The following is a 12,335-nucleotide window of genomic DNA, read 5'->3' as shown; positions in this document are numbered from 1 at the left end:
AAGTATCCTGAAAAGCACAGGACTGCCCCCAGTGACAAAGAATTATTCAATCCAAACCATCAGTTGTACTGAAGTTGAGAATCCCTGTATATGCCAATGTGTAAATTAAGAAATAATTCAGTTACGATGTATATACATGTGGTCAATACGTATGAAGTATAATATGCCACAGACAATGATAATGGTGAATATACATTTTTAGCAGTACTTTGAGACTGATAAATCTCAAAATAACAGATTTATGTGAATATGATTAATCAACCCCAGCCATACATTACTGCTTCTTTTCTCTTCCTTTGCTCTGTGGTCAACGATTATGCTATCAAAAGACCCAGAAGTGAGTGGACTAGGGCCACTACAAATTCACTGGCCACTGGTCATTACAAAAAAAAAACCTGGTCTTCACTCCTAAATGATAATTGTTGTATTCATCAATTGATTCACTCATAAGCAGTGTAAATGTTGACACCTTCTTCTCTTGTCAAATCCTTAAATATATTTTTTCTCCTTAAGTATATTTTTTTCTCCTTGCCTCACTTAGAGATCTTCGAATATCTTTCAGTGATGATGACAAACACAACTCCAGCACCGATACACTGAGTAGGAACACATTCCAGATAAGTGCTACGTATGCCACACTGTTTTAAGAACATTTCCAGATAGGATATACTATTCTCATTTCAGAAAAGTACAATCCAATGCTCAGAGAAGTTCAAAGTAAGCTGCTTACAGTCATACAGAGTTTAAGTGAGACAGCAAAAATTCAAAATGAGCCATGTGAGCCTCAAACTCTTTCCTCCCCACCTGCTGGAACGCTGAGCTTGCACACTATCTCACAACCAGTTGTTTTACATATTCCCCAGGATCAACCACCAAGGTGCCTTTCTGGTTTTTACATAACTGTCTTTCTCCCAAATATTTATAAACTCATTTGCTTTGTCTAAATTCGTTTTTTCAGAAGTGCTCAAGTCCCACATCTCCTAAAAAATAAAAAGCAATAACCCTATTTGATTAATCCTGAAGCTTTCTCTAGTTGACTGAGCAAGTGGTCCACATAGCCACTGCCATGTCAATCTTCTAATAACCTAGTCTTATTTAGTGTCTTATTAAGTTGGTATCTAATTTTTATACTGATAAAACTGTTAGTATTGATAATTAACGTTACCACAGTATGCAACATTTTAGTGACTATTTTCCTCACTTTTTAAAAATTAAATAAACTAGTCTTTTTCTCTATCAAATGACTTTTACTTCTTAATTGACAATACCAACCATCCATTCTTTTCCTTCTGAAAACTTTATTTTCTTGGCTTCCTTTCATCCTTCTTGACACACTATGGGGTCAACGAAGGTAGACTGCATTCCAGATTCCTTGATTTAAACTATGGACATCCCTGAAATTTTATGCACAGAACCATGTTGCTATCCACTCTTGCTCTCAGAGAAAGAGGTCAGTTACTCTCATGGCTTCAACAGAGACCTCAATTGGAATCATTACCAAATAGAAGTCATTAAACCTGCTAAAGTGAGAGCATCTTATCAGTAGAAGAGACCTATGGTTTTAGAAAAGGCAGAGGAACCAGAGATCAAATTGCCAACATCTGCTGGAGCATGGAAAAAGCAAGAGAGTTCCAGAAAAACATCTATTTCTGCTTTATTGGCTATGCCAAAGCCTTTGACTGTGTGGATCACAAGAAACTGCAGAAAATTCTGAAAGAGATGCCTGACCTGCCTCTTGAGAAACCTATATGCAGGCCAGGAAGCAACTGTTAGAACTGGACATGGAACAACAGACTGGTTCCAAATAGGAAAACGAATACATCAAGGCTGTCTATTGTGACCCTGCATATTTAAATTATATGCAGAGTACATCATGAGAAACACTGTGCTGGAAGAAGCACAAGCTGGAATCAAGATTGCTGGGAGAAATCTCAATAACCTCAGATATTCAGATGACATCACCCTTATGGCAGAAACTGAAGAGGAACTAAAAAGCCTTTTGATGAAAGTGAAAGAGGAAAGTGAAAAAGTTGGCTTAAAGTTCAACATTCAGAAAACGAAGATCATGGCATCTGGTCCCATCACTTCATGGGAAATAGATAGGGAAACAGTGGGAACAGTGTCAGACTTTATTTTGGGGGGCTCCAAAATCACTGCAGATGGTGACTGCAGCCATGAAAATAAAAGACATTTATTCCTTGGCAGGAAAGTTATGACCAAACTAGACAGCATATTAAAAAGTAGCGACATTACTTTGTCAACAAAGGTCCGTCTAGTCAAGGCTGTGATTTTTCCTGTGGTCATGTATGGATGTGAGAGTTGGACTGTGAAGAAAGCTGAGCGCAGAAGTATTGATGCTTTTGAACTATGGTGTTGGAGAAGACTCTTGAGAGTCCCCTGGACTGCAAGGAGATCCAACCAGTTCATTCTAAAGGAGATTGGTTCTGGGTGTTCTTTGGAAGGAATGGTGCTAAAGCTGAAACTCTAGTACTTTGGCTACCTCATGCCAAGAGTTGACTCATTGGAAAAGACTCTGATGCTGGGAGGGATTGGGGGCAGGAGGAGAAGGGGACGACAGAGGATGAGATGGCTGGATGGCATCACCAACTTGATGGACATGAGTTTGGGTGAACTCCGGGAGTTGGTGATGGACAGGAAGGCCTGACGTGCTGCAGTTCATGGATTCGCAAAGAAGTCGGACACAACTGAAAGACTGAACTAAACTGAATAAGATTATTTATTTCAGACTCCTACCCAGGAAAGAAATTCCCAGCAGAACCCCAGAGCCTAATTAAATATTCGTAGCTAAGAAGATGCTGACTCATGTTAGTGCACTTTATTTTTAACATAATAGCTCACACTGCCGGGAGCCAGCACGAGGAGTCCCGTCTGTGGCAAAGGTCATGAGGTTAAGGGGCCCGACAGGCAAAGGCGAGTTGGGCCTTAAGGGAGCCTCACTGGATTTGCTCGTGCATTTGCCCCAAAATCAGAGTCTGCCTGCTTTACTGTGTTATGCGTTCCACCTACTCTTCTGACATTAACAGGGGGCTGTCCCCCCACCACCTTTTTCTGGAAAAAGTTAATTTAGAGCTTTTAGATAATAAGTTCCTGGGCATAATAAGAGTGTTTCAATACAAAAACCCCTCTGATGGCTTTCTAGCCTGCCTGCCGGACTCTTAAAGCTGCGCATGTGATTGTTTGCAGCCTCCCGACCGTGAGAGGCACAGGAAGCTTAAAACATCCTAGGTATGTAGGGGCTTCCGAGGAGTCAAAATCATTTAGAATAGGACTGATTAAGGGTTTCATTTGTTGAGCCAATACCTGCTGCCAAATTTTCATATCTTTTATTTGTAGATATAGTTGGTATATAGAAAAAACAGGTAGTAGCCTTGGTATTAGCAACATTAGATCTTTGAGTTAAGTACTTTCTTTGTTATAACCCACTGCACCTTTGTTCTACAGGAATGTAACTTTATTTAGTATTTTGAGGGTGATGCAGATTAAAGAAAAAACACTTCAAGGTAAGAAGAGTTTTCTGGTTGATAGACATTTATCTAGGAAAAGAGCCATAAAAATGTTAACAGGCCTCTTGGCCAGAAGATAATGTAAACCACCTGAGACCTTTTGTATACGGGAAGGTATGCAAAAAGAAAGCCTGGTTTCAATAAGGGTCAGGACTGCTGCCCCTGCATAACTCTGCATATTCCATTATTTCTTTATGTACAACTTGGGGTATATAAGCTGCTTTGAAAATAAAGTTGTGGGTCTGGCACCGATGCTTGGCTCTCCCATGTCGTTCTTTTCTCCCTTTTCTGGCTGAATTCCCATCTAGAGCGTGGAGGCTCACCATGTCTACTTATTTGCCCTGGCTTCTAAGACCCACACGAGAGGGAGCCCAAGGTGGGGCACCCTCTGCTATTCAAGCAGGCACCGGTGGCCTACGTAGATGGTGCAGGTTCCTTGTCTTGGAACTTTATTGGTTCTCTGCATAAACCAAGTTATTCAGCCTCTTTTCTCCACTAATTTTCCTACTACACTATTCTTTCCTAGTCTCTCTTTATATCTCTGAGTAAATAAGTCTTTCTTCGCTGACTCCGTCCCCGCTTCAAATTCCCTGGATCCACTAGGGCTAGACCCCGGCATCACACTATAAAGTTTTCTATTAACCTTTCTAAGTTTAATTAATCAGTGCTGCTTCTGTCTCTGGGTTACACTGAATCAGTCTATATGCTATATTTCCTTCTTCTATATGCTAATACTTCTTTATATAGTTGAAGACACTCACATGATTCCTCTAGCCCAGTGGTTATCAATCAGGAGAGTTTTGCCTTCCAGGGCACATTTGACAGTGGATGGAGATGGTTTTGGTTGTCAACACTTGGTGGACACAAGTGGATGCTGATAAATATGCTACAATAGAGAGACCAGTCCACCTCCTGATCACAAAGATTTTCCCCAGCCCAAGCTGCCAACAGTGTTAAACCCTGTTCTAGTCTGAATTACTGGCACAGCAGTTACACTTCCCATGTTATTTCCAGGTTAACATGAAACTGTTGAAATATGGTCCTGAGAATTGATAATTTATATATAATCTAAGGATCCATTTATCTGAATTTAAGTCCTACCCTATAAGAATTTTAACAGAAGAGATAAATCTGCCATATACAAACTGAACTCAAGAATAACATTCATAATTAAAGGAACTAACATCTACTGAATAATATGTACCAAGAACTGCATGACATGTTTCACATGCATTAATTCTTTCATTACCACAATCACACATGATATATATTCATTTTAAAGATGAGAAGGTTGAGGTCATGAAGTGTTTATGTAAATTGCCAAAGTTATCAAAGTCTTAAATTGCAAGTCCTCTCCTTTATGTTGCCTTGTCTATTATTTTCCAGCTAAAATGTCAAAACACATTCAATTTTATCATCCTTTATACTCAGTCGGACATCACATCTTGCCAACTGTTTCTCTCACAATGTCTGCAGTAGTAGGCAATAGTATAAGCACCAAAATCCATTCACATTTAATGATTAAACACAACCTAAATACCAATAAAAAGTATTCATATTTGATAATCAGTAATTCACAGTATCCTCCCCTCCAAAATAGTGACATGATCAAGGTTCAGTTTAGGACAGTAAAGACTTATCAAATTTCTCCATTTGGAACTTAATCTTTCTGACCTAAATTTCATGACACAGGTAAAGAGTGTTACTTTTGTAACGATACAGAAAGCCAGTATAAAAATTTTCAGTTTTAATGATTTTTTCTCCTTGAGAAGAGGGGATATACACTTTAGGGGTCTACATGTTATCTATGTTAATTCATACTAGATTGGTAATAAAATGTAAACAGAGATTATCCTGATGAGAAATTGGCAAAATCTATAAATAGCTTAAGCAAATTTTCTTCTAATATTCTAATAACCTCCAATAAATATTAAAAATTCAATAAAAATATATCTCAATTCCTGGCATATAGTAGTTATCATTAAACCTTTACTAACTGAATAAAACTGGTTAATTGATTTGAAAATCTTATCGTTTTTTTCTGAAACTGAATGCCTTTTTTGGCATTATTATCCTTATGGCAAAGTAAATACTTCATAAAGCTTTTTTATTTCTACTAAACTACACAGCAAATAAAACTTACATTTCTTATTAAAAATCTACATAAAATAAAATCCAATTAATTAAGGACTTTCACTTTATTAAAGTGAAGTTGCTCAGTCGTGTCTGACTCTTTGAGACCCCATGGACTGTAGCCTACCAGGCTCCTCGGTCCATGGGATTTTCCAGGCAAGAGTACTGGAGTGGGGTGCCACTTCCTTCTCCAGGGGATCTTCCTGACCCAGGGATCGAACCCGGTGTCCCGCATTGTAGGTAGATGCTTTACCGTCTGAGCTACCAGGGAAGCTGTTATTCACTTTATTAAAAGGCAAACAAATAAATGAAAACACTTAACTTAGACAGCATAATTGAAATGTTACACTCATCCTTTTGTGACTGTTAGAAAATGCCAGTATCTACTGACAATCCTGGAAGCCTGAAGAATGACATTTTCATCAGTCTAATTTCACTGGCGGCACAGTGCCCTACATACCACTCTGCCCCTTCCACCTGTTCCCTTTTGCACACTGAACTTTAAGTGAGTGATACATGAACTTTGTATTATCTAAAGTGACTAAGATTCTGGGTTTATCTGCTCCAATTAGCTTTTCCCTAATATATTTCTTAGGTCAAAGGTCTTAATGGGCAACATCAAACATCCTTTAATCTAATACTGCAGCAAGTTTGTCAGATAAAAATTAGTTTTGCTGCTGTCTTTCTTATCTTTTTTTCTATTGTATTTTACAATAGCTTGGATTGTTCCTTGGTATAGGTATCACAGAGTGGGGCAGGGGTACAGGAGGTAACTGGGCTGTCTTTTTTTTTTTTTTTTTAAAGCCTGCTGTATAATAGTCTAGAAGATGGGAACTATTAAACACCCTTCAAAAAATCCTCCCAATGGAAACAGGAAAAACAGAAAAGAAAAGAAACTCTTAAAAGCAAATGTATAAGCTACAGGGATTTAAAAAAAAAAAAGGAAAGATAGGAACTCTGGGAGAGATTTTTCAATAATTTGATTTGAGCCTTCATAAAATGGTCATTATGGAAAAAATTCTTAATGTGAAAAAATAAGGAAGTCATTAGATACTCTCATTTAGGGAAAATTAAAAAGAATTCAAGAAAAGTAACATGGTGTGATGTAAGGTTATATTGTAAAGCAGGGTTTTAGTGACAAAGAAATACTCTCTAGTGGTAATCTAGTCAGCCAAATGCAAAAAGAGATAATATTGTCAAGATTTTATAGAAATTTAGGTTAAGTGATCATAAAATTTGTCTTAAATACATTTTTTAAAAGATGCTTTTATTTCTCTGAAAAAAATGTACAAACTAGGGAATTGTTTTGAAATACAGAAACATAATATTATAAAAACTCATTTACTTAATTACTACTATTGCAGAAAATATATTTTAAAGCTTTTAAAAACACCTTCCTAATACTTGAAGGATATTTTTGTCTTAACCAACTGAAATGTCCACAAAGTAAATTATCAACTTAGAATGCAATACATCTGCATATTTTTTAAAAAATTGCTTGTTTCCATCATCATATTTGCAAAGATGAAAACCCAGCAAAGCCTAGGGGGTGAAATTGGAGAAGCAATATGTTCACCGCATAAATTGCTACAAACTTTTTTGAGGGTTGATAAGCAAGAGTTAACTACACTTTAGAAGCACTGTCAGTTAAGATGATTTCAAATACAAGTAACACAAACTAACACAAAATGGGAGAAACGGTCTTGGAATTAAACAGATTTTACACTGCCTCCTATGAACTGAATTATTTTCTCCCCAAATTCATATTTTCGAAGCCCTAACACCCAATGTGACTATATTTGGAGACAGGGGATTCAGGAGCTAATTAGGTTAAATAAAGTCATAAGCAAGGGAACCAGATGCAATAGGATTAGTCTTCCTGTAAGAAGAGACTCGAGAGAGTGTTTTTACTCCCATACTTTCTCCCTCTCCCTTTACTGCCCCCCTGCCCGTCTCTCCCTCTTCCCATGGGTACACACTGAGGAAAGGCCAAGGAGCATCCAGGGAGAAAGTGGCCATCTGAAAGCCAGTAAGTGCCCCACATCAAAAACCAGCTATGCCGGCAACCCAACCTGGGACTTGCTGGCTTCCAGAACTCTGAGATAACAGATTTCTGTTGTTTGCATTCAGTTTCATGCTTGTTACAGCAGCATGAGCTGACTAAGACAGATTTTGGGATCAAATATCTACAAATACAGAAACAGCTTTGGAAGTGGGTAATGGGTAGCAGCTGGGGGGATTTTGAGGTGTATTCTGGAAAAAGCTTTGATTGCTATGAAAGGACCATTGATAGAAACAGACATTAAAGCCAAGTATGATGTAAGCTCAAAAAACAAACAAACAAAAAAACAGGAAAGCTAGAAAGAAAGCTTCCATTTCTTAGAGAACATATAAATAATCAAGACCAGAATGCTGATATTCATAAGCACATTGAAGGCCATTCTGGTACAGTTTCAGATGCAAACAAGCAATAGGTTATTGGAAAATAGAGAAAAGGTCATTTTTGTTATAAAATGGCAAAGAACTTGGCTGAACTTTGTTCTAGAGTTTTGTGGAAGGTAGAACTTGAAAGCATTGAAATTGAGTATTTAGCATAGGAGCTTCCAAAGTATTGAAGATGTAGCTTTGGTCCTCCTTATTGCTCACAGATAAACTCAAGAGGAGAGAGATGAATTGAAGTAGGAATTAATAAAGCAAAAGAGAACCAGAATTTGGAGAGTTTGAAAATTTTCAGTCTATCTATATGGCAAAAAAAAGTGGGGGGGGGAGCTTGTTCTGAAGAGAACACTAAGAGTGTGGCTGAAGAACCATTTTATAAAAACATCATGGGTGTCACTCATGGAATTAATCAGCCATTTCAGCGTAAGTCAGGAAAAGAGAAGTGATAATACCAAGGGAGATACCATGAGTTTAAAGGAAACAGAGAAAACAAGATGGAATGAAAGAAGGTGGTAAGGTTTCTTTGATTCTGTAGGATGGGAACATAAGGCTGTTCAGCTGGGAAAATGCTTTATCCTTTAAGAAAAGGGAAGAATGACTCCAAAGGTGAATCAGAGATCTTTAGGGCTCCTACTCACACCACAGGTCCAGGGGACAAGAATGGTTGCTCCTCAGTTTCAGAGTGTGGAGCCTGGTTTTGCAGGACCAGGATGCCACCACCAAGGGCCTTGGGGCCAAGGCTGTAGCCACTGTGGTAGCACCAGGGTCAGCTCGTCAAGCTACAGCAGCAGGGCTACTCCATAGAGCTATGGGGGTGACACTGCCCCCTCAGGGGGCCTGCAGGTAGAACACTGAACCAACGAGGAGTATTCTCAAATCTTTAAGGTCTGATGGAGCTAGTCTTGCTAGGGTTTAGACTTACTTTGGACCCATCATGCCTTACTTCCTTTACTTTTCTCCCTGTTGAAATGGGAATATCTATTCCGTGCCTATCCCACCATGGTATTTTGGAATAATATAACTGGCCTGGTATCACAGGCTCATGACTAAAGAGGAATTTTGCCCGAGGTTAAATGATACCCCCCAATCTCACCCAGATTTGATTTAGATGATATTTCGATGAGACTTTAGACTTTAGTGTCGATTCTGGAATGAGTGAAGCCTTTGTGGGTTGCTGGGATTGAATAAATGTACTTAGCATGCAAAAAGGACATGACCTAGGGGGCTAGAGGCAAAATGCTACAAATACTCCTCCCAAATCTGTATGTTGAAGCCCTAAACCCCAATGTGATTATATTTAGAAGGAAGAACTTTTGGATGTAACTAAGGCTGTGCATGCCTGCTAAGTCGCTTCAGTCATGTCCAACTCTTTGCGACCCTATGGACTGTAGCTCAACAGGATCCTCTGTCCATGGGATTCTCCAGGCAAGAATACGGGAGTGGGTTGCCAGGCCCTCTTCCAGGGGATCTTCCAGACCCAGGGATCGAACCAGCTTCTCTTATGTCTCCTGCATTGGCAGGTGGGTACCTTTACCACTAGTGCCACCCGGGAAGCCCCAAGTGACTCAGGTTAAATGCAGTCATAATGGTGGAGCCCTGAGACACCAGAATCAGTGCCCTCATATCAAAAGACATCATAGAGCTCGTGCTCTCTCTCCAAGTACTCGTACCAAGAAAAAGGCCAGAAGAACACACACCAAGAAGGCAGTCATCTGCAGGCCAAGAAGAAAGCTCTCACCAGAAGCCAGTCATGCTGGCACTCAGATCTGACTTCCCAGTCTCCAAAACTCTGAAATTATAAAATTTCTGTTGTTACAGTCACTCAGCCTGTGTTAGTTGCTTACAGGAGTCTGAACAGACCCTCCTCAAAGTGAAAAAGAACAATTTGCAGGGCTGTTCTGGTCAAGGCTTTGGCTACATTTCTCTCTGTTTTCTGAGCTACATACTCTGTTGTGCATCAGCTTAATTCTCAGGCATGTTTTCCTCTTAGATAAAAAAAAAATGAATGTAGCAGTTCCAGATTTACATCACATACAATCATGCACACCCAATATTCCTCAATCATTTGGTGAACTGAAGGCTATGAACTTACTGGCTTTAGCCCACCCATGATGCTAGTGGGAGATCAATTCCTCCCAAATTGAATCATCACTACACAGCCATGTGGAAGGAATTAAATGAAGTTGGGAAAGAATCCATAAAATCTACTACAGATATCATTTATGAAAAATTTGTAGAAAAATATCAAAATGAACCCCTCAAAATTGCTAACAGACTTAAAAATCTACAGAGCACATTTGTTAACTATACATTCCTTTCTTGAAATATTTTACAGAAAATAGAGTGCTCTGAAGCCTCACTGTCAAACTATTAAAAAAGCAAGCAACATATCATAAGGAAGACGTTCCTGGTTAACTCCTCCTATTACAAATCATATACGTGGATAACACCTTAATCTTACAAACTTACACATAAATTATAAAGGTCAACGTATACAGGATTCTTTTCTACACTCAATGTTTATTTAAAGCACACCTTTTGAAACCTTGTAGATAGGATAAAAACTTTCAAATACAAAATGTTCTAAATACTTTAAAAGAAATAAACACTGTTTTTAAACAGTTTTCCTAAAACATTAATGCACACCACACAGGGAGAAATGATAAATCCACAGCTCAATGAATTATCCCAAAGAAAACATACCCATGTAACCACCACCTGGGGCTTCCCAGGTGGCACTAGTGGTAAAAAGAACCCGCCTGTCAATGCAGAGGACATAAGAGACATGGGTTCCACCTCTGGGCAGGGAAGTTACCCTGGAGGATGGCACGGCAACTCACTCCAGCATTCTTGCCTGGAGAATCCCAAGGACAGAGGAGCCTGGCAGGCTATAGTCCTTAGGCTCGCAAAGAGTCCAACATGACTGAAGTGACTTAGCACGTTCACAAGCAACCATCCCAATAAAGAAACAGTACTTTACCCATCCCCTCTTCCTCATAGGTCACTATCATAAAACTTTTTAGCACCACAGTTTGTTTCTGCCCATTTCTGAACTTTATACAAATGTAACCTTAAAATATTTTATTTCTAGCTTCTTTTGTTCAACACTTTGTTGATGAATGCCATCCATGTTGTTCTTTGAGGACTAATCTGTTCTTTCTCATTGTTCCATATTCTATTAGTATTAAGTATTTGGGTTATCCCAAGGTTTTAGGTGTTTGAAACACACTACTATAAATGTGTTTAATGTGACCTTTGATGGAATGGAATAGCTGGATCAACAGAGGATGTGTAAACTCAACTGTACAATATAGTCAAATTATTTTCAAAGTTGCTGCACCAACTTCTAGACTACAAGAAATGTTTACAGTTCCATGACCACTACAACATTTGACGTATATAGTCAACAAAGGTCCATATAGTCAAAGCCATGGTTTTCCCAGTAGTCATGTATGGATATGAGAGCTGGACCATAAAAAAAGGCTGAGTGCCGAAGAATTGATCCCTTTGAACTGTGGTGTTTGAGAAGACACTTAAAAGTCCCCTTGGAAAGCAAGGAGATCAAACCAATCAATCTGAAAGGAAATCAGCACTGAATATTCATTTGAAAGACTGATGCTGAAACTGAAGCTCCAATACTTTGGCCACCTGATCAGTTCAGTTCAGTTCAGTCGCTCAGTCGTGTCTGACTGTTTGCGACCCCATGAATCGCAGCACGCCAGGCCTCCTTGTCCATCACCAACTCCCAGGGCTCACTCAGATTCACGTCCATCCAGTCAGTGATGCCATCCAGCTATCTCATCCTTTGTCATCCCCTTCTCCTCCTGCCCCCAAAACCTCCCACCATCAGAGTCTTTTCCAATGAGTCAACTCTTCACATGAGGTGGCCAAAGTACTGGAGTTTCAGCTTCAGCATCATTCCTTCCAAAGAAATCCCAGGGCTGATCTCCTTCAGAATGGACTGGCTGGATCTCCTTGCAGTCCAAGGGACTCTCAAGAGTCTTCTCCAACACCACACTTCAAAAGCATCAATTCTTCGGCGCTCAGCCTTCTTCACAGTCCAACTCTCACATCCATACACGACCACAGGAAACAACATAGCCTCGACTAGACGGACCTTAGTCGGCCTGCATACAGCTTTCTCAAGAGGCAGGTCAGGTGGTCTGGTATTCCCATCTCTTTCAGAATTTTCCAGTTTATTGGGATCCACACAGTCAAAGGCTTTGGCATAGTCAATAA

At 39.3% G+C, this 12,335-nt stretch overlaps 1 protein-coding gene across 1 annotated transcript in view; it reads right to left on the bottom strand.

Moving 5' to 3' along the window:
- Window positions 1-12,335, bottom strand: part of ATRNL1 (attractin like 1) — a 794,298-nt gene that overhangs the window by 430,164 nt on the left and 351,799 nt on the right. The window lies entirely within an intron of this gene.

Source organism: Oryx dammah, unplaced genomic scaffold, assembly GCF_014754425.2.
Source record: "Oryx dammah isolate SB20612 unplaced genomic scaffold, SCBI_Odam_1.1 HiC_scaffold_14, whole genome shotgun sequence".
NCBI classification, from domain to species: Eukaryota; Metazoa; Chordata; class Mammalia; order Artiodactyla; family Bovidae; genus Oryx; species Oryx dammah.
Note: the sequence above shows the minus strand (reverse complement) of the source record. Positions and strands in the feature narration are given on the sequence as shown.